Source organism: Helianthus annuus, chromosome 9 (genome assembly GCF_002127325.2).
Source record: "Helianthus annuus cultivar XRQ/B chromosome 9, HanXRQr2.0-SUNRISE, whole genome shotgun sequence".
In the NCBI taxonomy this organism is placed as follows: domain Eukaryota; kingdom Viridiplantae; phylum Streptophyta; class Magnoliopsida; order Asterales; family Asteraceae; genus Helianthus; species Helianthus annuus.
Genome location: NC_035441.2, coordinates 21511214 through 21536442, shown reverse-complemented (window position 1 = coordinate 21536442; position 25229 = coordinate 21511214). Strand labels below are relative to the sequence as shown.

General features: G+C 37.0%; 1 long non-coding RNA gene and 1 pseudogene across 1 annotated transcript; both read right to left on the bottom strand.

The window, feature by feature from the left end:
• Positions 1 to 13692: 13692 nt before the first annotated feature.
• On the bottom strand, positions 13693 to 17816 carry LOC110877257. Its single transcript, XR_002556872.2, has 4 exons — positions 17365 to 17816; positions 16332 to 16390; positions 14342 to 14425; positions 13693 to 14062 (listed from the first exon to the last, which is right to left on the bottom strand). It is a non-coding gene; the product is annotated as an uncharacterized LOC110877257 (long non-coding RNA).
• Positions 17817 to 23187: 5371 nt separating this feature from the next.
• On the bottom strand, positions 23188 to 24575 carry LOC110875344 (annotated as a pseudogene).
• Between the last annotated feature and the right edge of the window lie 654 nt (positions 24576 to 25229).

Below are 25229 nucleotides of genomic sequence, written 5' to 3'. Positions count from 1 at the left end.
TCACAGTTAATAGCAGTGGGTTCATCGACACATACCTGACTTGATGAACCGTCGACATTAGCCATAAAGGCTGAATGGAGAGAAGACGAAGTATAAGCAGCTTGATCCACCAAAATAGATCTTCTTTGAGTTTCTGCTGCAGCTTCCTCCAAAAGTTCATCAATATCTGCATCGATTGCTGCATTCGATGTCTCACCCACATAATCATCACCAGAATTGGATGATTCTTCATCAGCACTCCTGCTATAACCAGAAGAGTCTTCATCTTCAGACGATTCACCACCACTGGCAGAAGATTCTCTACCACTGGTGTGAACCAACTCTTTCACAATTTGAGCAAAACATGCTGTTTCATCAGGAGCATCACCACCCAACTGGATTGACCAGTCACAACCTTCATCCACCTGAACTGCAAGTGCTCGGTTGGTTTGGTTATTTGCAGGCACCAATGAACGCTCAGTGTTTCTGTTCTGATTCTGCTGGTTGCCTCGGTTTCTGAAGGGATTTTGATTCCCGTGCTGTGCTGGCTTTGTACATTCCCTTTTAAAGTGGCCCCGTTCACCACAGTTGAAGCACTTAACAGCTTGCTTATCGAACCCATACTTGGTGTCTCGCTTGCTTTCCAAGCTGGTTCTGCCAGTACTTTCCATCCAATCCTTTGCTCTTCTCACTGCACTCGCAAAGGCCCACTTGATGTCCATCAAGTCCATCTCTTCCTTATCAATCTGCCTGTAATCTTCTTGTGTTAGATTAATGTTTCCAATCTGACCTTCTATCAACCCACAGTACGCGCTCACTACAGTGTTAAGCAGCTCCATGTGTTCCTTCGCTACTTCTACACTGATTTTAGAGAAGCTTGACGTGTCGAGCTGTACTGTATTTGGCTTTGATTGTTGACCTGCAGCAGATGATGTTCCTCCATAACATGCATATTGTGGTTGTTGAGCAGGAGGAGGAGGAGGTGGTTGTATTGGATTTCCATACAGATCTGTGGTTGGAGGCGGCTTTACAGGAACTTGCACTGGATTGCCATACATATCCGTGCTTGTGACAAACGCCGTTTGAAGTGGAGCATGTGAACCGGCTTTTGCAGATGAAGTAGTGGAGGTGCCATAATACATCTCTGGATTCTGTGGCACTGCAACTCTCTTTGCCTTCAACGTTTCTTCCTGATCCTTGTTCTCCAGAAGCTGCACGAAATCGTTGATATTTGTAGTTTTCAACGTTCCGTTGTACTTCAAGATTTCCAGGAAGTTATTCCATTGAGGAGGCAATGCATCGGCAAACTTCTTTACCACCTCTGTTGGAGTCGTTGTGACTTCAAAGTTGGTCAGCTCAGTAAGTAGGTGATAGAAACGGCTTGTCATATCTCCCAAGGACTCCTTATCCATACATGTGAAGCCATCGAATTCTTTCTTCAGTAGATCTCGTCGTAGTTGACGTGTGGCTTCATTACCTACTCCTCTTGTCTTCAATGCATCCCACAGCTTCTTTGTAGTCTTGAAACTGACGAACTGATGATAAATATCCTTGCTCAGTGCTTGAGTGAGAATAGCGTATGCTTTCTTTTCTAAGTCATACGTCTTCTTTTGATCATCAGGAAGATCGGCAAATGTAGCTGTCGAAGAAGCAGCAACCTCGATAGTTTGATCGAATTCCGTAGTGAACCGCAACCACAACTCTGTATTTTGACCAAGAATGTATGTATGGAAACGATCAACCCATCCCGGATATTCATTAAGATGCATCAACTTTGGAGGCCTGTTCAAACTTCCGGTTTCACTTTCGCTTAGTAGAAGACTTTGAATACTCGGAGTTTGATTTGAAACAAACGCCCATTGACCAGCTGGAGTGGCATTTGTTTGTGAGGATGTAGATACCGGAGATTCGGCCCATGATGGAGATTGACTGGTATTCATGTATTTTCCACTGTCTGGAGCCGGATTTCCCCACCAACTCGGATTCATGATAGATGAGCAAAATAAATGCTAAGTAAGAATGATCCGAAAGATACACAGCCGAAGGATCCTGGTCGAAGGATCTGAAATCACAGAAAACTTGTTAACAACAAACAGACCACAATCGAAAGATCAACTATTGTTCGAAGGATCAACAGTACTCGAAAGATTACTGTTGAGTCTTAAACAATAATTTCGAAAGATTCAAGAACTCGAAGGATTCCCTTTTGAAAGATCCTTATCTTTCGAGTCAAATCCCTATCTTTCGGACACTTATCTTTCGAATAGCTAACTTCCGAAGGATCACACTTGTTCGAATGATCAACAGTGTTCGAAGGATCACTGTTGACTTTCGAGCACTGGCTTCGAAAGACTCAAAATCTCGAAAGATTCACACTTGAAAGATCCTTATCTTTCGAGATAAAACAACTATCTTTCGAAAAGATTCCCTGATCGAAAGATATGTTTCGAACTTCGTAGGACTACTCGAAAGATGTTTATCTATCGAGCTGTCACTGATCGAAGGATGGTCTTTCGATGACGAAGGATATCTTTCGATGTCGAAGGATATCTTTCGAATGTGCACTGACACACTGACACCGATGTGATAGGTTGGTGAAAAGGTGATTGGTTGGTAAGTCAACTTTCGGCAAAAGGGTATGGCAGGCTGACAACTATCTTACCAACCAAGATTTGAAATAAACTATGCCAAAAATGGATAACCTTATCCACACAGTCCGGTGACCGGAATAGTTACCGGAGTATGCCGGAAATCACCAAAACACTCAAAAACAAGTTTCTAAGTTACCCAACCCCACTTTAAACACTCCCGGTTAGTTTAGACACGTTTTTACTCAAAGAAAATGCAAGAAACCAAGTAAAAACAGGTGCAAAACCAAGTGTTTCAACACACCAAAACTTGTAAAAACCCGGTTTTAAACAAGGTAAAGAGCCAAGCTCTGATACCACTTGTAGGTCCCTTTTCGCGGAGGATTACGAACCTAAACCTTGTTATACAAACCTACTAGCGAGTGCGGAATCCAAGCTAGCAAGCAAACCAAGTTAGTAGCAAGTAGAGAAACAAACACACAAGTTCACCGATTAACACAACTTGTATTAATGCAATGAGGGTTCGGTTACAAGCTCAGTGTTTACAGAAATGTTCTATAAACTCTCTAAGTGTGTGAGTGTTTCGGACAGGATGCTCTCAACTCTCTATCTCTCGGTGTGACTATCTGTGTGCATCTGTCTTCTGTCCTCAACACTGCATGGGTATATATACCCATATACAGCAGGTCTGCTCGAAGGATCCGATAGATGGTCCGAAGGATCATCTTTCGGATACAATGCTTTCGAAGGATAAGCAGGGACCTCGAAGGATCATCCTTCGAGGACCATCAGTCGAAGCATATCTTTCGAGGTGATCGAAGGATCTACATTATCCTTCGATCACTCATCCTTCGAGCCAGACAACTTTCTACAAGTTTACTTACTGTTGACTGAGTCAAACCAGGAGGACGGTTGACTTGGTCAACTTACATGACTTACAAGGACATCGTTTACATTGTGACCGAAATACAGACAAAGTACAGACACAAGTGCACCAACAGAGGCTTCTGCCTTTTATTATCATGACTCTTCTGTCTATCATGAGCAACCTTGAGTCTATATCAAGTTTGTAAGATTCTTTTAATTGTTTCAAGAACAATCTTAGGTCTAGAGAGTTGGTTTCTGCCAACTTTAGCCCAACAGACGGGTGTTCTACACTTTCTCGTGTATAAAGCCTCAAAAGGTGCGGCTCTTGTACTAGTGTAATAGCTATTATCATAAGAGAATTCAATCAGGGGTAGATGTTCATCCCAACTACCACCTAAGTTTATTATGCATGCATGTAGCATGTCTTCCAGAGTTTGGATTGTACGCGCACTCTGCCCACCAGTATGGGGTGGTAAGCTGTACTAAAATTTAAGAGCGTATCTAACGCTTGTTGGAAACTTTTCCAGAATTAAGAAGTATATTTAGTATCTCAATTCGATACTATAGACAATGGTACTCTACGAAGAGTCACAATGTTGTCAACATACAACTTAGCTAGCTTGTCAGATTATAAATTTTCCTTTTTGGAAAGAAATGCGACGACTTAGTCAGTCTGTCGACTATGACCCATATGGTGTCATTGCCACGATTGGTCTTAAGTAACTTGGAAATCAGATCTATTATTACCATTTCCCATTTCTATATGGGAATTTCTAGTTATTGTTGCAGATCAGACGGTCTATGATATTTAACTTTATCTTGCGAATATATTAGGTATCTGCTTCTTAGGTGGCTATGGACCTTTCATGCCCGTCAACCAAAAGTTCTTCAAGTTGTATCTTCTGCTCCTGCACCTTAGTGGGTGCCAACAGTACGGATCCCTGGCTATAGGATAGTTTTAAGTTTACCATTATGCCATGTGGATTAGTTTAAACTTTTATACTTATGCTAGTAATCAAACGTGTATACTCGCCAATACTTTTGTGTTGAACTATAATTTAAGACATGTTGCAGGAATTTGATGACGATGATGATGAACGAAATCTAGTAGGATGAACTAGAAACCCATTTTACTTTTAGTACTTATGTTGTATTTTGTTTCTTGATTTTCTTGTTGTGTTTGCTTCCAAATGATGTACTTGAATTTAGCAATGAAATGAAATTTTGATTTTATTAAATATTGCCACAAATAGTGTTATGAAGTCTCTTCCAATCTCGTTTTCGTCTCACTCCGATGTTCCGCCATTTGTTGGGGTGTGACAGTAACGTTATAGCTTGTAAAATAAAAATTTTTAAAAATTTAGAAAACTATCGAAATCGCCTACTCAAATTAAAGAGAATGAAATACCCGTTAATACAATGTATTTTTTTTAAATATTAACATATGAAAAATTTATAGTCGTTTGAAAATTATGGAGGAAGTGGGTTTATGAGTCAACAATATTGAATTTTCCTATTTTGCTATTTTTCCCACTTGTTTCCCTTGTTTTTGGTTAAATGAATCTCAACCATTGATCTTGGCCCAAATTGTCCTCTACTTTTTATACGCTAAGATTGTCTTTTACAATAACATTCCTCTACTTCTTAAACTCTCGAATTTTCTTTCTTTCTTCTTCTATATTTTATAAACATTCTCATAAGAAAAAACAATAAGTTACTGGGTTTCCAATTGATCCAAACAATCCCTCTGGTCTAAACCCATTTGAACTAAACACTCCAAACAACTACCAAATTCAAAATTTGACTAACCCTTTCTTTCCAGAACTTGTAGTGGGGTATTATTGACCTAGTCTTGAATACGAAACACCGTATATGTTTATTCAAACTCGAACATCACAATGTTACACCCAACAATCCGTAACCAAAACTCAACCTGAAAATCGACAACCATCAGGCTCGTTAAAACCGAAGAGGAAACATAAAAAGAAGGTGCCAGATGCAGATGCTGAGCCTGTAGAAAAGTCAATCGTGTAGTCTGATGTAGTAGCTTTGGATAGTGTGTGGTTTGACATCTCCTAAATGTTCATATATATTTACCGGTTTATAGAAATAAATGTTATTTTCAACTTATATAAAAATGTTTGTGTTTTTAATTGCTTATATAGAGTAAATTGCCAAAATCATCCCTGAGATTTAGGTCTGTTTGACAGTTTCATCCACAATCACTTTTTTTGTGTCAAACAGTCCTTCACCTTTGGCATTTTTTGTCATTTTCATCAAAACCACTAACTTAGTTTACTTTTTTTGTTATGTTAAGGATATTTGGATGAAACTGGCAAATTAAAAACCTTAGGGATGATTCTGATAATTTACTCAAACTCTTTTTAATTTCATTTATTTAATTAATTTTGTCACACACACACACACACACATATATATATATAAGGAGCCGCTAAAATGAAAACCACCTCCAGTTGTAAGAACCATGAGAACCAGTCTCCACCAATCAGGTGTTGCCAACAAAAAGGGTGTTTTGGTCTTTTTCCCCAAATGTCTAATCCCTCACTATCTCTCTTCATTAAATACCACCAGACACTTCTCTCTATAATATTCAAAATCATATCATTCTCTCTCTAAAAATCAAAACATCTCTCTTATCTCTTTGTCACCAAGATCTGCATATTCGTCGGACACATCTCCGGTCTCCCTTCCTCTCCGCCATCTCCGCCACCCCACAGCTACCCCTCCGCCGCCGCATCCGTTACAAAGATCTGCATATTCGTCGGTGTTTCACCCCCTCAAAAACACGTCTGCAAATATTCGCCGGTGTGAAACCTTTGATAGAATACCCTCTCTCCTACTTGTTAGTCGTTGTCGGTAAGACACAAATATCTTTGTGAGACACAAATATGGCGGTGGCGTTGTAGCGGCGGCGGTGGCGGTGGCGTTGCAGCGGCGGCGGTGGCGTTGCAGCTCCGGCTGAGAAAGAGGACGGCGGTGGTGGGATGTCAGCGGTGGGATGACTTTGAAGGTTGTTTCTCGCTCTAGTAAGATGTGCTCTCTCTCATCTCTCTCTCACTGAGGAGGAAGATGGTGTGAACACCTTCTGTGTGAGATGGGTTTTCTTGTTTTATGTTAAAGATGGTGTGGAACACCTACTGTGATGAGGGTAAGCACATTTTGATGGGTTTTTTTCTTCATTTTTTATGATTCCACATTTAGATGGGGGTTTTCATGATTTCTCTGATTTGATGGGGTTTCTTTTGATTTGTGTTAAAGATGTAGATATACCTTCTGTGATGAGATGGGTGAAGGTGGGTTTTTAATTTTTGGGTGAATCTTGGTTTGAATCTGACCGGTCAACCTCCGGCCGGTCAACCTTCTGTGATGAGATGGGTGAAGGTGGGTTTCTTTTGATCGTTACTAGTTTAAATTGGAGGCGAATGATGGGTGAATGTGGGTTTTTAATTTTTGGGTGAATCTTGGTTTGAATCTGGCCGGTCAACCTCCGGCCGGTCACCCACACCCCTGAAGCAACCTGATGGCGACCCCCGGCCGGTCAACCTTTCATGAGCCCAAAGGTTCAATATGTTTTTGTTGGGTGAATGTTGTTTTACCACTGATTTTTTGATGATGCTGGTTATTTGATCGGTTGGATCTGGGTGGTGATGATGAAAAAAAAAACCTAGATTTTAATTACGATGGCGTGGCAAGGTCGGCGGAGGGTAGGTTTTTGAACCTGCAACCCTGCTTTTGCAGCCTCTGATTATCGGAAAATCTGAGCCAAAACATTGTTTTTTTTTAAGATTCCACTCGTTTTTTTTTTTATTTTTGTTTTGTTGGGTTTTTATATTTTTTTGAGGCGTCGATGATGATAACAATATATCTGAGACACCTCCCGAGTTTGCGATTTCTGGGTGCGTTCATTTTTGCGTAAAAAGTTTTTTGTAAAAAAAAATTAAACCGTAAACTTTTTTAACGTAAACCGTTAACTTTTTTAACCTAAAACGTAAAAACATGAAGCGTAAAACATAAAAAGTTTTACGTAAAATGTAAAACGTAAAAATTTTAACGTAAAGTTTTAAACGTAAAATGTAAACTTTTTAACATAAAACGTAAAATGTAAAAAGTTTTACGTAAAACGTTAAAAGGTTTACGCAACACGTAAAAAGTTTTTTGGCGGTCGTAAAACGTAAAACGTAAAAAGTTTTACGTAAAACGTAAAACGTAAAAAGTTTTACGTAAAACGTAAAAAGTTTTACGTAAAACGAAAAAATTTTAACGTAAAACGTAAAACTTAAAACGTAAAAAGTTTAAAATTTTTTACGTAAAACGAAAAAAGTGTACAAAATGGGCGCGTTAAAAAAGTGAAAAAAACGGCGCGGTAAAACGGCGTGTAAATAACGTATAAAAAATTGGCGCGTTAAAAACGCGGAAAAAACGGCGCGTTTAAAAAAACGACGCTTGAAAAAACGGCACGTAAAAAAATGGTGCGTTAAAAAACTTCGAAAAACGTAAACTTTATAACTTAAAACGTAAATGTTTAACGTAAAACGTAAAGCGTAAAAAGTTTAACATAAAACGTAAAACATAAAAAACGTGTTAAAAAACGTTCAAAAAACGGCGCGTAAAAAAATTGTAAAAAACGGCGCGTGAAAAAACGGCGCGTAAAAAACTTGTAAAAAACGGCGCGTTAAAAAACGTCGAAAAAACGGCGTGTTAAAAACGTGTAAAAAACGGCGCATTAAAAAAACGTCGATTGAGAAAAAACGGCGCCTTAAAAAAACGACGCGTTAAAAAAACGTCGATTGAGAAAACGGCGCCTTAAAAAAACACCGCGTTAAAACGGGACGTAAAAAGCGTGAAAAACGGGGCGTAGAAAACGGTGCGTAAAAACATGACGGTAAAACGACACGTAAAAAAATGGGGCGTAAAAAAAAACGTAAAAACGGCGCGTGGAAAACCCGGGCAAAAAAACGGTGCGTTAAAAAAACGTAAAACAATTTACGTAAAACGTAATTCGTAAAAAGTTTTACGTAAAACGTAAAAATTTTAACGTAAAACGTAAAAACTTTTACGTAAATCGTAAAACGTAAAACGTAAAAAGTTTAAAATTTTTAACGTAAAACGTAAAAAGTGTACAAAAAGGGCGCGTTAAAAAAACTGAAAAAAAACGGCACGTTAAAAAACGGCGCGTAAAAACGGCGCGTAAAAAACGACGCGTTAAAAACGGCGTGTAAAAAACGGCGCGTAAAAAACGGCGCGTAAAAACGGCGTTAAAAACGGCGCGTAAAAACGGCGCGTAAAAAACGGCGCGTAAAAAACGGCGCGTTAAAAAACGGCGCGTTAAAAAACTTCGAAAAACGGCGCGTTAAAAAACTCCGATTCAGAAAAACGATGCCTTAATAAAACGGCGTTAAAAAAAGGCGCGTTAATAAACGGCGCGTCAAAAAAACGTAAAAAGTTTAACGTAAAACTTAAATTGTAAAAATTATAAAAATCTTTAAAAAAAATCTGAATTTAAAAATGTTTTTAATAAAGAAATTATGTTTAAAAAATAAAAGTAATAAAAAGTATTTAATAAATAGGACAAAAAAGGTAATTTAAAATTAATATATATAAAAAGACAAAATAGAGTCATTTACTTAAATATCCTTTTAGATTATAATATTAAAGACATAATAAGACAAAAAGCTTTTAATATTAATATTAACTACTTTTAATCACATCCATCCATCTAGTTGATCTAAGGGCCATAAAGTGGTTCCCATGGTTCTTACAACTAGAGATGGTTTTCATTTTAGCGATCCCATATATATATATATATATATATATATATATATATATATATATATATATATATATATATATATATATATATATATATATATATAATAGAATTTACATCCAGTTTTTATAAAAAAGGAGTAAAATGCCCGTATAGTCCTTGTGGTTTGCTGAAATTTCATCTTTAGTCCCCAACTTTTGGAAATTACACCTGTACTCCCTGTGGTTTGTCAAGTTGTTACTCAGATAGTCCCTAGAGTGGATAGCCGTTAGTTTTCGACCACCATCTATTACACCCCACCTCAACAGTAGCTGAACCACCACAAACCCCCAATTTCAATCACCCTAATCTCAATCACTGGAACCACTTCTCACTTGCAGGTTACCAGCACCTGGAAGTCTACATTTAGAAGTGAAAATGCCCAGTTAACCTCTCACTTGCAGGTTACCAGCAAATTTTATGGAAACCTTCGAGCATCCATTTTTCACGGCAAATTCTTTTCCATTTAACAATTAGGAAAATATCCCTTGATTGAATATGAATTTAACCGAAAAACTAATTTCGTTTCCGTGAATTCTGGATCCACTGATCTCAGAAAGTTTTAAGACTTTTTTTTTTTTTGAAATCAACTTTTAATGTTGTTGTTTTTTATCAGAAGACTTAAAACAAACTGCAATTTTGTTTGAAATTATCATTTTTCATTTGGTGGTGGTTATTTGGTGGTGCGTATTTATCGGCAAGAGAGAGACGGAAGGGAAGAAGCAGAGAGGGAGAGAGAGAAGAGGGGGTGGGTGTGGAGGTGGAAGATGAAGTAGGAGGTTGAAGATAAGTAGGCGGCGGGGTCTTACAAATAAATAAATAAAATATTGTTTTTCTTGACTAAGGGCATTTTAGTAATTTTATATGGACTTAACGGTGAAAACTAACGGCCATTCACTCTAGGGACTATCCGAGTAACAACTCGATAAACCACGGGGAGCACAGATGTAATTTCTAAAAGTTGGGGACTAAAGGTGAAATTTCACCAAACGACAAGGAGTATACCGGCATTTTACTCAAAATAAATTAATAGTTCCTGTGGTTTTATATTTGCCAGTTTCAACAAATATCCTTCAATTTAACAGAAAGAGTAAACTAAGTTTGTGGTTTGGATGAAAATGACAAAAAAATGTCAAAGGTGAAGGGTTGTTTGGCACAAAAAAACTCATTTTGGATGAAAGTGTCAAACAGGCCTAAACCTCACGGATGAGTTTGACAATTTACTCTATTTTAAATAGGAAACTCACAGAAAAGGCACCGACTTTTGGAAACATGTTCATGCATCGTTTCACCAAATACCAGAATCAAGATTCCATTTATGATAAATGAGAGAAATGCGTCAAAAAGTCACCACCTTTAACATCAACCACAACAATCTATCCTACAATCATACTAAAAGAAGCGAGGGCTAGCAATATGGACATGCTTATGGAGGCTCATATTCGCTACAAACAAGATAAGCTTCACACGTTCACACTGGATAAACCTAGGCAAATACTAAAGAGAAGCAAAGGTGTCGCTGGCGGGTCATCTTCATCTAACATCGACATCGAGCGTCTTAACGGGGAACATTAAAAAATGTTGGCCCTTGAGGAACAAAAAACCAACTCCTACAATCTCACGGTTCTTGGGTTGAACACCGATGGTCAGATGTTGACAACCTTACATTTGGAAAAAAAAAAAAACAAGATTCGGCAACGCATCCTGCAAGAGACCGGGGGGGGGGGGGGGGGTTGTGACAAAGACAAAGAGTAGGATTTTAGGTTTTTTAGGATTTTAAATTTTCTATTTGTTTTTTTGGGGGGATTTTAAACTTTTTTGTAACTTGTTAAAAATTACTAAACCTTTTAATTTTATGTCTAATTTAATTGAAAGATGATTGCGGTACCATTAAAACTAGTGAAATCATAAGATTGGGGGTGTTGTTTAAAGTCCCTAGGGGCTTTATAGTGTCATGTCAGATCCACATCAGCACCATATCACATAGGGGCTTTAATACCTCTGGCTTTAACTTGCATGTAATGGTTTAAAAACCCCATCATCATTACCTAATTACTTTTTATTTAAACTGAAACATTATTTAATTTTGATATACTAATTTAAGTTTAAATAACAAGAAAAATATAAAACTCATAATTTAAATAAAAAAATAGGATGTCACTAAAAAATACAATGCTTAAAAAGTTAAACTAGGTTAATCTAAAAATACACATCATCACATGTCGTTTCCTCCTTGTTCATGATAAAACCATAGGTGTTCGGTCAGATCTGCTTGAATGTTAAGTGTTAAGGTGTGTGTCCCTGTCACGTATCCTCGCTCAGATAACTTCTTTTTGAGCGCATGTGAGTAGTGGGTTCATCGGTTTGTTATCTTCATCATAACTTTCTCCACAAAACGCTCTGCCCGAGTCCTCTAATATCATGCTATGCAAGATGATGCACGTATACATGACGTTTCTCATTTTACTCTTTTCAAGTATCCTCGACGGCTGGGCAAAGATAGACCATCTCTTTTTAATACACCGAAAGCTCGCTCAACATCTTTTCTTGCCGACTCTTGTTTCTTCTTGTAATACAATCTTTTCTCGTCATCTGAACACGAAAGAGTTTTCACCAACGTCGCCCACTTCGGATAACTACCGTCGACAAGATAGTATGAATACTTATACTCCACGTCGTTTGCATAGAATGAAGTATTTGGTGCAACACCATCTATGACATCGTCGAAAACACCCGAAGATTGTAAAATAGTGATGTATTGCTCGCACCGACCAGGCCAAAGTACGCATGCCAAATCCATACATCTTGAGACACGGCCGCTTGTAATATTAGGGTAGGACCCTCATGGTCACCACGATGATGTTGCCCTTTCCAAGTGGTTGGACATGTCGCCCACTCCCAGTGCGTGAAATCAAGACTACCCAACATCCTAGGAAACCCGTGTATCCGCTGATCGGCCTCGTATAAAAGTGGAACATCAGTAGCGGTTGGCTTCCTCAAATATCGTATCCCGTAAAGAAAGTTAACACCTAACATAATAGTTTTAATAAACTATAAATAATAAAAATAGCAACAACAACAACAATAATAATAACAATAATACCTTCACAAAAATTTTCAACATTGTTACGACAACTTCTGACGGACATCCTTAAATATTTGTCCCACACATCACCTGCTGTGTCGTACGCAAGTTGCCAAATAGTGGCAATATACTTTTGTATTCTAGAGAAACCAATTTTGCGACTAGCACTTTCTCTTTGTGTGAAAAATGGATATTCGGCCGCAAGATAATTAGAAATTCTAAGAAAAGACGACGGCTCATATGAAACCGACGCCTAAACTATGCATCGTTGTACAACGGATTTTCACCAAAATAATCGCGCATTAAACGTTCATGAGCACCGAAGCGATCTCGTTAAAGAGGCACTTGTCTGTTACGCGTTGTACATGATTGGGCTTCTTCTCGCAAATAATTAATCGACTCCTGCGTCACTGGGATAAGCATATCGTCGACAATACCGTTAGATGAAGAGCTGGACGAATCGGATGAAGAGTGGGATGGCATTTTTGATATTAAAATGATTAGAGAGAATGTGAGTGTTTTTGAGATGAGTGTGTGTTTGAGTTTGTGATTGGTTTGTGTAAATATATGTATATATATTAGATATTTAGTAGTTTTTCTATACATGAACGTTGCCAACTATCACATTTGACCAAAATCTCGAACGAAGCGCTAAAACACTGGTTACTAGGCTGGCTTGATATCAATGGCGTCCCTCTTTGGCACACTGGGGATGGGATGGGGCGTCATAGGGCGCTAACGAGTCTGGTGTGGCCAGGGGCGGTATACCACACCCCCTGGCCTAAGAGCATTCACATTTCCTCCATCATTTTTCTACCCTATAATTTAACTAAAAATCATATTTTTTCAAAATTTATCTCACATTTTAAAAAACTCTCACATCTCATCCATCATTTTTATCTTTATCTTACTAACAAACACTTATTTTACTATATTACTCATTCGTATACCCGCACAATAATTTGATTGAGGATAAATTGTAAAAGGATGTAAATGGTCTGAGTTTTTAGTTTTTTTTTTTTTATTTAAAGACGGGGGAGTTCATAATGGATGGGATGGGATGAGATGAGAATGCTCTAACATGGTGCCGTTAGAAAAAGCGAAAGAAATTAGTAATGTGACATGTACTTTATAACGTAACGAGTAAAAGAAGTGAATTCATAACGCATGTTCTTAGGGTTAAACGGTTCTCGGATGATTAATGAAAACTTTTCCATCACAGTCGTAATTTATTGTGTTGATGAAATGTTATATGAAGTCACTAACAATGAAATATTATATGAAGTCACTAATGTGGCGGATCTGAATTTGGTAGGTAACCACAAATCATGAAATTAAAAATTCACATAATGACCATCAAATAAAAGTAGGAAATTACTTAAAAATCTTCAAATGTTACCATTCGTAACTATGAACGGATTAAAAGTTATGCAGGCAGGTCTTAATTTTTTTCGAATACTATTTGTAACTTATAAGATTACTCTCTTTTTTTTCATTAAATACTACTTTAACAGATACGATCTCCACCATCATGTGGTCAAATTCCATCAGACAGGTTGCCACTTCTACAGGATCAACATATCCAGTGACGGTTAGTTTTCCCATTCCTTTATGAGCCGAAACAGATGCAACACCCACAATACTAGATACAGCCTTCTTTATTTCGTCAATTTCAATTTCACTTTCACCAATAAATCTAAGTCGGAGGTCAATTATCTGAAAAGTAAACAAAAACATAGGATCAAACAGCAAAACTAAGAGCAGCAAAAACAAGAACTGCAAAGGCTTTGAAGGATTATGTGTAGTTTAAATTTTTTTCATTGTTGCAAAAAAGCCAACTGATCGATCTTATAAAACTAAAGAATTTTGTAATGAGAACCTACATAATAGTCAGCACTTATGTAACACCCCGACCCAAATAGAGCTGACGTGTCACTATTACAGATATCAAAACTAAAAACCAATCCATAACATTAAATAAAAGATCTTAATTACATTTTATTACGTTACTGAAATAAAGAATCTTGGTCAGCAACTCCCTAACGCTCCTCACTGAAATCCCATAATATCCCAGATTACCTGTAAAACAAATAAGACAACCACAAAAAGAAAAAATACGGCTGAGCCAAAAGTTGCTCAGTAACGGAGAAATAAACAGTACAAGTAAAGTCATATCAGCGGAAGCAAAACATAACAGAACAGAACGGGATTGAACTGAAACGGTCATTGACACGATTACCGAAAAAAATGGAGACACATGACTGATGCAAAAACTGATACACTAACCGATCTGAAATTGTAACGGAAACCGATATGGAAACAAAAGGTAGACGCGTACATAACTGTTACCGAACCCAACACAAACCGATGTAAACTAGAAACTGATACATCGTTGACCATGATGTCAAAAGCATTTTATCTTGTATAAACGGACTTATCTTAAAACATCGTTTAAATAATCTAGTATTCATACAACAATAAAAATTTCTAACCTATCGTTTGTAAATGAAACATTGGAACAAATAAAAAAAAACTAATAACTATAGAATAGTTTAAACAACGTTTAATAATGCTATTATTTTTAAAACAAGATACTTGGAAAAGCTATTTTCTTATATTGAACGTTTGAACTTCCTCAAAATAAAATAGGTTATCGTATTCATAGCAAATCATCATTGGACAAAATAACTAATTTTCTAACTTGGAAAAGTTACATTATAAAAAAAATAGAATAAATTTAAATAATCTGGATTTCCGAATGAAACACTTTCGACCATTCCGTAAAATGACATGGGAAACATAAACAAAACAAATAGCTAAGCCATTAATACCATTTAAAATCCCATGATCTCTAAAAGAAAAGAATTGTCTAACTGTTATCTTTAAATACACGTTTAGATTCAACTTCATATCTCTAATTAATCAATATTCATAAGTTTATTATTTAATCAAAATAACTATTTTTGTAACTATCTTTATAATGAAATTACTTAAACCGATTGAGAGAATCGACACGAAATAAAGACAGATCAAACGACAAGAATAGAACAGACATTGAATCAAATACTGAACACATGTACCGACGGATACAAACTAAACGTATAACACCGGATCTAAATCTTAATCAAGGCTGATACTGAGACGAAACTGATACAAACCAGTACAGATACTGAGTCAAAAGAGACATAACTAATACATAACAGAATCGGACACTGAACATAGTCAGAAGCATACTTAACCCAATACTGATCGGAAACATAATCAGACGCGTACAAAACATATCAAACATATCAGAACAGATACTGAACATATTCACATACAGAAACATATACTAACTTACACGACAGATATATCAACAAACTAAGTCGTGTAACATGGAAGCACCCAAAGCCATAAACAGAACAGACTGGTGCACAGCTAGCTAGTCCATGCACCTATGAGATGGTGAGTGTGGCGTTCACCCATTATTCCATCTCCAGACAAACAAACTCAGACTCAGAGCTAAGATCGATCTATACGCCTCTAGTGCCTAAGGTGCTATACAAGCACAAGCTAGAGACGCCGTGAACTTTGATTACGCACTGTCACGATAAGTGCCATGCCGTTGACGCCCAAACGACAAGCCAGACATGCTTGGGTGACAGAGTACAAATACTAAGGCCTTATAAATAGTTCACAGGCAACTGAAAATAATACTAACAGGAACATGCGACCATGATACAAGTCTGAGGTATGGCATGCTACAACACACTAGTAAACAAACAAACAAAGAAACAAAGAAACACAAACCGACTCCTATAAGGTATCACATATCAAACGAATATAGGTATCAAATCATGAAAATAACACTTCAAGACAGAGACAAAAATCCGTACTACGAAGTAACGGACATAGAAAATATTATGATAGCAAGACCAAAGAATCCGTATCAACGAGTACCGAAAAATAACAGTATACTATGATGAAAGAAAAACAGAATCCGTACCTTATTAGCAAGCAAAGCAAAGTAATACAATTCAAGTCCTCCTCAAAACGTACGAGAGCCTACATTCAATTATTATTTTTTTCATTTAAATTACATGACACAAAGTTATTTATCTGATTCATTGACGATCAATTTTCCCGGCGATTGTTACGACTCTTGACTAATTATTTTAAATGGGTTAGAACATGCTTAGATGTATAAAATCATATCCATCCCAAAAGAAGTTTAAGACCCATAAATTATATTAACACGTAAAAATTCATTTATATACTACCCCCATTTTATTATTTACATAATTATTTTTAGTCAGTGTGAATGAGAAACCATAACAACCTATTATTTTAACAATTAGTGGAAGTGGATTTAAGCTTACATCTCCTTTCTTTCTTGACACCGTCTCAAATATTAGAGATTTTTTTTGAGAACAAGGATTCACCAAAATATTTTGTTCGGTTTCTAAAGAAAACATTCCAAAGGAACAACTTTAACTAAATAAAATTTATACAAACTGAAACATACATTAACGTAATATCTTATTTTATTCTAGGAAATAAGAAAGTGTTTTTAACTATATGATGAATATGGATCTTGACATAAACGGATTTAATTTGCTTATTAACGGATTCAAATAAAACCTATATTTAATTTGATTAACATGAACTCGTAACGCGGTGACTAACCCAGATCTCTTTTGAGACTTGTTGATTATTTAGTAACATGTATATGGCGGTCCATATCTATAACTACTTTTATTAAGAGAAAATCGGATATTGGATATGTAAAGATATGTACTCTTAACAAGTTTATGGTGCCTGGTGATGCATACTTCTAATCTTAACATCAATCAACACCCGTGGTTAAACTACAAATGAAGGAAATTCCCAACTAGCTTATGTGTTGACCTTAGAGCCAAGATTAACTAGAGCAAGAAGATACATCATTATCTCATGCATATTTACAGTTTATTACTTAGTCGCCGGAACCAAATCAATCGTTACAAAAGATATTCAATGATGGAGGCTCGAACCATTACCTCAACTAATCAGACGGAGCGGCGCAAATCTAAATGGGACGGTGCTGATTAAACTTATGCAGAGGTGGCTGGCAAAACTGACTTGAACGGAAACAAGCGGAGGGGTGGTTACGGCGGAGTTGTGGCGGCGGTACGACGGTTCCAAATCCGGCTGGTTCACGGCGGCAGTAAGCGGTGACCGGTGGTTGTGATATGCGGGTGGGTTGGTGCCAACACGACTGGAACTCCAGAGATATAAGTGAGTGGATTCAAAATGCAATTTTGATTACGATGTTTAACCGGTATATAATGAATTGTGATTCAATTATCACATCCCACAAACTACAGCAAGGTCTTTTGGTTTTGAACGTGGTTTTGCGATGTGTTGTACGAAGAAGACGGGGGTTACGTTGAGATAAGGTTGGAGGGCGGTTTTGAGGTTGTAAACTGATTCAAGTTTTAGGGTTTGATGCATTTATAAAAATGGAAGATATATGAAAATCCCAAAAGTCACGGCCGGTTAATCGAACAGAATTATCTTTTGTTGATTAACTATATATAAAATCAAATAAAGAAAGTTTATACAGATGTTGGAAGTCAAATTAATTCTATATGTATTCGTATGATTAAGATATCAAAAGAATCAAATACATCCACTACATATCATAATCTAATTAGACTTTCTTTTTATTAATTATTTAGTTATGAAAAAAAATAAATAAATAACTGATATACACTAATCAAGTAATCTCAGCTAAATAAAACATACGGTTGGAACGATACTCGTTTTAGTCGAAAATAAAATGTGTTAAATTCGTTTAGAACCGACATAATTAATATATATATATATGTATATATATATATATATATATATATATATATATATATATATATATATATATATATATATATATATATATATATATATATATATATATATATATATTTTAAGGTTTTCAAATTTTCAGATATTACAACTTATTTGAAGAAATTTCTATATATTTCATTGATGCATAAAAGAGTTGGTCAAGGGTTTTAATATGTTAAATTTTATAGGGAAATTTACGAAAATGTCATTTGACCAACGTTTTTTTACGAAAATGTCACGTTCATGCATTCGTGGACGTACTCCTCCACATGGGAGGAGTCTGTGTGTCACCTTGAAGAGTCCATAAACGAGGAGCTGATACGTGTCCTTTTAAATGTTGAAGAGTCCATCCCCAACGCATCCCATGCCTCCCCCGACACATCCCATGCCCTCCCCGACACATCCCATGCCTCCCCGACGCATCCGGACACATCCCATGTGGAGGAGTCCGTCCACGGACGCATGAACGTGACATTTTCGTAAAGAACGTTGGTCAAATGACATTTTCGTAAATTTCCCTTAAATTTTTGTTGCATCACATAGAAATAACTGGCATTCATGCCAAAACGAAAGATTAAGGTATATATGTACTTTCATGAAGGCGTTTGCCAAATCTCTCAGCTTCCAAGACATCTCTGACTGGCGAATTTTTAAATCCCTAAGCTTCGAAGACAACTCTGATACATGTGTTTTTGAATCTCTCAGCTTCCAAGACATCTCTGACCCATGAGTTTTTCTCCATCCTTGTAAATCTGTGAGAATTTGTGATAATGTCTTGATAATTATTTTCAGATTAATAAATAGCAACTAAAACCATCCATAAACAACTCTATTAAGAACATACCTGGATAATGTACATTATCACCAAAGAATTTTTTTAACCAACAAGAGGTCTGTAGACCAAATACATCACGGCGACAAAGATAGTAGCCTCCTGTGGTCACCTCGAATCCAGACAGGTCTCCTCCAATAACTTCTTCCTCTTTCATGATATTATTCTCATAGTTTACTTCTTCCTCTATTTCACCAACATCCATATAGACAAGGTTGGCACCACACTCGCTTACTATACCGTTCCTTTCTCCGCATATATTTGCACACTAACTTCATCACCAGCATCTAATATGTTTCCAATTGGCCAGTAGCTTAACCACACAACATCTTCATTGACTAAGGGTTTGCAATACACCACAGGGTTGTATACCCATGTAACACCCTTGCTTCTGTTGCTGATTTTCGCCCAGATATCTCCTTCAACATCATTGGATCCTGATGATCTGTATAACAAACTTACATATAATCCTTGGATCCTGTTTTTCTCATGATGCAAAGGCACACAAAAGGATAAAGAAATAGGATGATGACGTATGCTCATATCGCGGCATGCTTTGAACCCTTATGTGTTGAAGATAGGTGCTCATTATACCATATTCGTATAACATCTACGCCACAAAAAGTTAAGTTAGTAATATATTAAAAAATTTGCATATATGTCTTTATACATGCAAAAGAAGAAACCAAGAGAGATAACCTGGGTATGCCAAATTCTGCCTTTAGTAATATCATCACCGACCAGGTCCACCGTATGATTTTCATATGCTTTTATCCATTGCATGTCACCCAGATCGGCTTCATTAATTTTTTTTATAGGTACTAATTTTAAAAGGCCTTGAATTTCAAACAGTTTAAAACAACATTCATAAGTAAAGCCCCGCAGAGTGAAGCGACCCGATTGGAATGTTACTCTCTCCAATGATGTACACCAATCTATATATAGCTCCTCTAGCGTGCTTGGGATAGGTGGTAGAGCCTTCAGATTTGGACAAGCATACAAGTGGAATATCCGAAGCATTTTAAGGTCAATGTTATTGGGCAGTTTTTCAAATGGATTAACTCCCAACAACAGGTCAATGGATGATTGAGCAGGGAACCCCACACAAACATCATTGATAAACTTAATAATACAGTCTATGAGATTCAGACACACCAACGACTTGGGTAAGGAAATTAACGACTGTTCTTTAAGTATCATTGTTTCTGGTTGATTTACATACTTCCACAGTTTAGTGCACCCTGTCAAATCCAATAGAAAAGGACTCTCAAGGTCTCCTATGGATTTACAAAGATGAGTCAGACTGCTACAGTTCCAGAGTACCAAAACGTTTATTTTAGGCAGTCGGTAAAGATTGTAGATGCCAATAAGCTTGTCATAACCTTTAAGATACAGGTACTTGAGTGAATTAAGAACCTATTCCAAGAATAACAAGTTTAAGTTATGATTGTACGTTCAAATGAAGATTGTCGGAAACAAAGAAAGCAAAAAGGTTTCCTTATACCGTTGGAACTTCAAACCTTTCCATGTTTCCATTACTCATATCTAAAGCCACCAAGCTACTCATCAGTAACCCAGAGGGCATTCTTTTCAAAGGACATCCATCCCAGTACAACCATATTAACCTTGGAAAATTCTCATAGGACCCAGTGAGTTTCACATGTTTGAGCTGCAACAATTTTAGATTGTCCATATTTGCAAGAGAACTTGCTTTAAGGGTTAAAGTCTGCAGATTTAGAAATTGAAATGAAGAAAATAAGTTAAATTCCCTATCAGTAAGGTTACAGTGGCAATCCCAACAATCACTTACATTCTTTGAACTGTGATTTGAAGAACATTATATCTCATAAATAGATTATAGCCACAACAGCTTAATGGAAATCATAAGAGGAACAACTAATTAATTTTGGTAATGTTTTTCCATAAAAACAACAGTCAAATGATCAGCAAATAAAAAACATTTGACTGGTGTTTTTGGTCGTTCCATTAGACCATATATAATGGGGCTTTATAAGGGTATAAAAGATTTTGATAATGCCCGTACACCATTCCTCATGGGCATTATGTGGGCATGAAAAGAGAAGGGCATTTCTAGAATAATGCCCAATAAGGAGGAAAAACAAGGAAACTAATAAATGAAAGGGCATTATGAAGCCTTAACCATTACATGAACGTTTATGATGGTGATGTGTCAAAAAATGTCCCTTAAGGGGCATTAACCATTACCCATGGTCTTAATGTTGCCATTAGGTTGGTCAAGGTTTACCATAAAGGCAGCCAATGTCCCCCTGAAACAACAATTCCTCCCAGGATCCTTGTCACAACCCATGTGAAAGCCTAAAACAAACATTGTTTGTCAAATCCATAAGTTTAACCACAAATCAAATAATTAAAAAATCTCTTTTAACAACAAATAAGTGAGGAATAAATTGTTAGCGAAAGCCGTTATCATCACCGTCATCGTATACGTGTTCGTGTGTGTGTGTGTGTGTTTGTGACTCTGTACGTGTTTGTACAGAGAGTAACGAACTCTTGGTAAAATGGATATTATAGAATTGAATATCTTGGTACCGAACAAACTGCCGGTAAGTACATATATATACGGGAATGTTTGGCGGTTAATTTGGCAGGAGTAACCGTCATTTGAAACGGTGTCAACCAACCAACAGTTCCGTTCGTTCATATCTTTACATACATGCATAATAATAACTTAATTATCCTAATTACACTTAATACATAATAAAATAACGAAATTAAGTTTAATATTCCAATACACTCCCCTAAACTTAATTCAGTTTTAGAGAGTGCTTGAGAACACGTTTGTTGGCCTCATCCACAGTTTGTTCTTCATGTACAGAACCTTCATCTATCACTATTCTTCTTATTCTTCTTTCGCTTTCTCCTAACTCCTCTCCTCTTGTTAATCCGGTGATAACATTCATGACATATATCTGCCCATAATCCATGTTCTGTGCCGGCAACGTCGTACTCTGCCCTCGTTCGTTGAATTCCGGTGTTGATGACATCCCTGAGTAATTGGGTTGCCTTGTCATGTTCTTTTAATTTGCAGAAGGCAATTAAGTGTCCCATATCATGACAATAGTAACATCGCTTCTTCATAAGATCCTTCCTTCGTTGTTCATTCCTCTCGTCGGAACAGTGTTCACATGCTATCGTCGTTGACGATGATTGCAAATTGTTGTCTCTCCTCACATGTAATCGGGGACTTATATAATCAGGATCGTTGTTTATTTCTCGCCCGTTTCCTTGTTCGTACCGTCTCTTCCTGGGAACGTGTAATTCTGATCGTAATTCTCCGATTTCCAACCATTCCCGTTCTAATTCCTTTTCTCTGTTCTTATGAACATTAAACATCTCCTGTTCTTTCATACCTTCATTACCGTGATCTTCCATGTTTACATCACCGTGAGAATTGAAATCTCCCATTTCTATTTCCGTTGTATCTTCTCGTCTTTCTTTTGTCTCTCGTTCCAGTAACTCGATTTCGATTTCTATTTTCATTAGAATATCTCGCTTCATTCTTGCGAACATTCGTGATCGCGGAGTTGTGCGATCGGGGTTGAATTCGTCTCCGTCTCCGTATCCTCTGTTTTTGTTCTTCATCCGGATGTACCCGGAATCGTATAATATCGATCGATCTTCATCGATTTCCCACCGTGGCTCTGATACCACTATGTTAGAGGAAGCCGTTATCATCACAGTCATCGTATACGTGTTCGTGTGTGTGTGTGTGTGTGTGTGTTTGTGACTCTGTACGTGTTTGTACAGAGAGTAACAAACTCTTGGTAAAATGGATATTATAGAATTGAATATCTTGGTACCGAACAAACTACCGGTAAGTACATATATATACGGGAATGTTTGGCGGTTAATTTGGCAGGAGTAACCGTCATTTGAAACGGTGTCAACCAACCAACACTTCCGTTCGTTCATATCTTTACATACATACATAATAATAACTTAATTATCCTAATTACACTTAATACATAATAAAATAACGAAATTAAGTTTAATATTCCAAAAGAAATCGCAACCATTAGGACTAAAATAGACCCACTCAACCATCATGGTAACTGTGGGTCCTATTTTGAACATGTTTGGCGGGTGACATTCTAGTTCTAGTCTATATTTGTGAGTATGCATTTGATTCTTTTGTTAGGTCCCAGAACATTTTCTTCCCAGATTGATGTATGAAATTTATTATCTATTAAGAAAATCATAGTAAATATTGGAAGTACCAATAATAATTTACTTGTTTTCTTACCTCTGATCTCATCCCAAGCTTGACCTTTCGCATGTCAAGTGCTAAACCTTCAATCGTATCTGAACCCTAATGGAGAAAGACATGGAATTAGAGAATTGTAGTTAAAACAAGAGGTTGTGAAATAAAAATAAGCATCAAGATGGACATAAGAATCCTCTTACATGTTTTTTCCTCAACACATGATAAGATTCATCATCATGCCATACTCTACTACGCTTTGCAGGATCGTTGGACTCTTCACAAACAATATTTCTTCCCATTTCTTGAACCAGCTGATGCATCATGAGTTTTCCAATAGGTGAAATGGTAAGAAGGCATCTGTTAACGAGGGTCAAAATCCCAGATTTCGCATACAATTCCTCCTCTAGTATCGTTTCAACAAAGTGAGCATCTTCACCACAAAAAAAAACAAGCAATATGTAGAAACAACTCTTTGTGAGTGCGAAGTGGCAAGGAGTCAAAGCTCTTTTGTAGTACACATTGGATGCCACAATCAAGATCTCCTTTCAATGATTTTAGTGAATTCATTCTACTTTCCCAAACTTTTCTCATGTTATTTATCCTCCATGGGTCATCATCACTAATAAACAGAGAAGAACCGAGTACTTTAAGAGCCAAGGGATTTCCTCCACAATACTGTGCTAGTTGTATTGCAAGTTCCTTGAATCCTTCCATGGGAAATTTTGATCCAAATGCATGCCAACTTAAAAGCTCTAATGATTCAAGATCATTCAACAAACTGAGGTTGTGCACCCAACACCTCCAAGATATGGACCCAAACCATGCTTGTATATCTAGAAGCCTTGTTGTTATTATAATCTTGCTTTGTGTAGGGAACGCCTTTGTTCCAAGTAAAACACCTAATTGTTCGTGATTATCAATGTCATCAAGAACAACAAGCACTTTTTTCTTTTGTAAGACCTCCTCAATCTTATTTTGCCCTCAGAAACATTGGATATACTTATTTTCTTTCCGCCCATAACATCTTTAAGATGTTGTTTCTGTAACCCAAACAACCCATCATGTTGTTTTCCAATATCTTGAACAAAACTGCTGGTTTCAAAATCTTGTTTGTTTAAGTTATAAATGTGTCGGGCAAGTGTGGTCTTGCCACTGCCTCCCATGCCACAAACTGCTATTGCACTATATTCCTCTTTTTTAAACCAGGAATTGATGACTTCAACTCGAGCCTCCATTCCAATTAAATGGGGTGGAGTACTCAGTTGTTTCATATCTAGGTTACACTTAATTGTCTCAATCACTTCTGTGATAAGGTCTGTCTCATATCTGTAACTAAAGAAAAACAAAAAATGTGTTGAGTTAATCTTGACGAATCAACGGGTATAGGTCAGATAACTAGAATGAGTCAGATAATTAGAATGAGTCGACAAGGTTTTATTTTGTTTCAAATTGTTAAACAAGTTGTTTGTTTGTTTAGTTAGTCAAAGTATGAAGTATTAGGTAGAGTAACACATATACATGCTAAAAGTATGGGGTTATAGGTAGTGGCCATGGGAGGATTTATCACATGTTCTGGGTGTGGTAAGGCACTCCCTCAAAAATCAATTTGAAGTTTTAATTTTCATACAAATCTTATTGTGCCTGTTGGTAAACTTTATGTGGACGCGACTCGACTCGGTTCAATACGGTTCGGTTCGACTCGGTTAGGTTCGGCTCAAGCCCGACATAGCGACATTCCTCCGTCGTGCGCCCAGAGTTCGACACGCGAAGCATGAAGAGCCGTGAGCGATTCCCGATGACACATCACCATGACATCATCATGATGATGTCATGGTGATGTCACAAGTTTGACTAAGCTTAACAAACTGAATTTTATGGAATTCTTGTATGTAAAGAATGCATGTTGGGCCGAAACTTCCTTGGGCCTTAACTCACTTGGG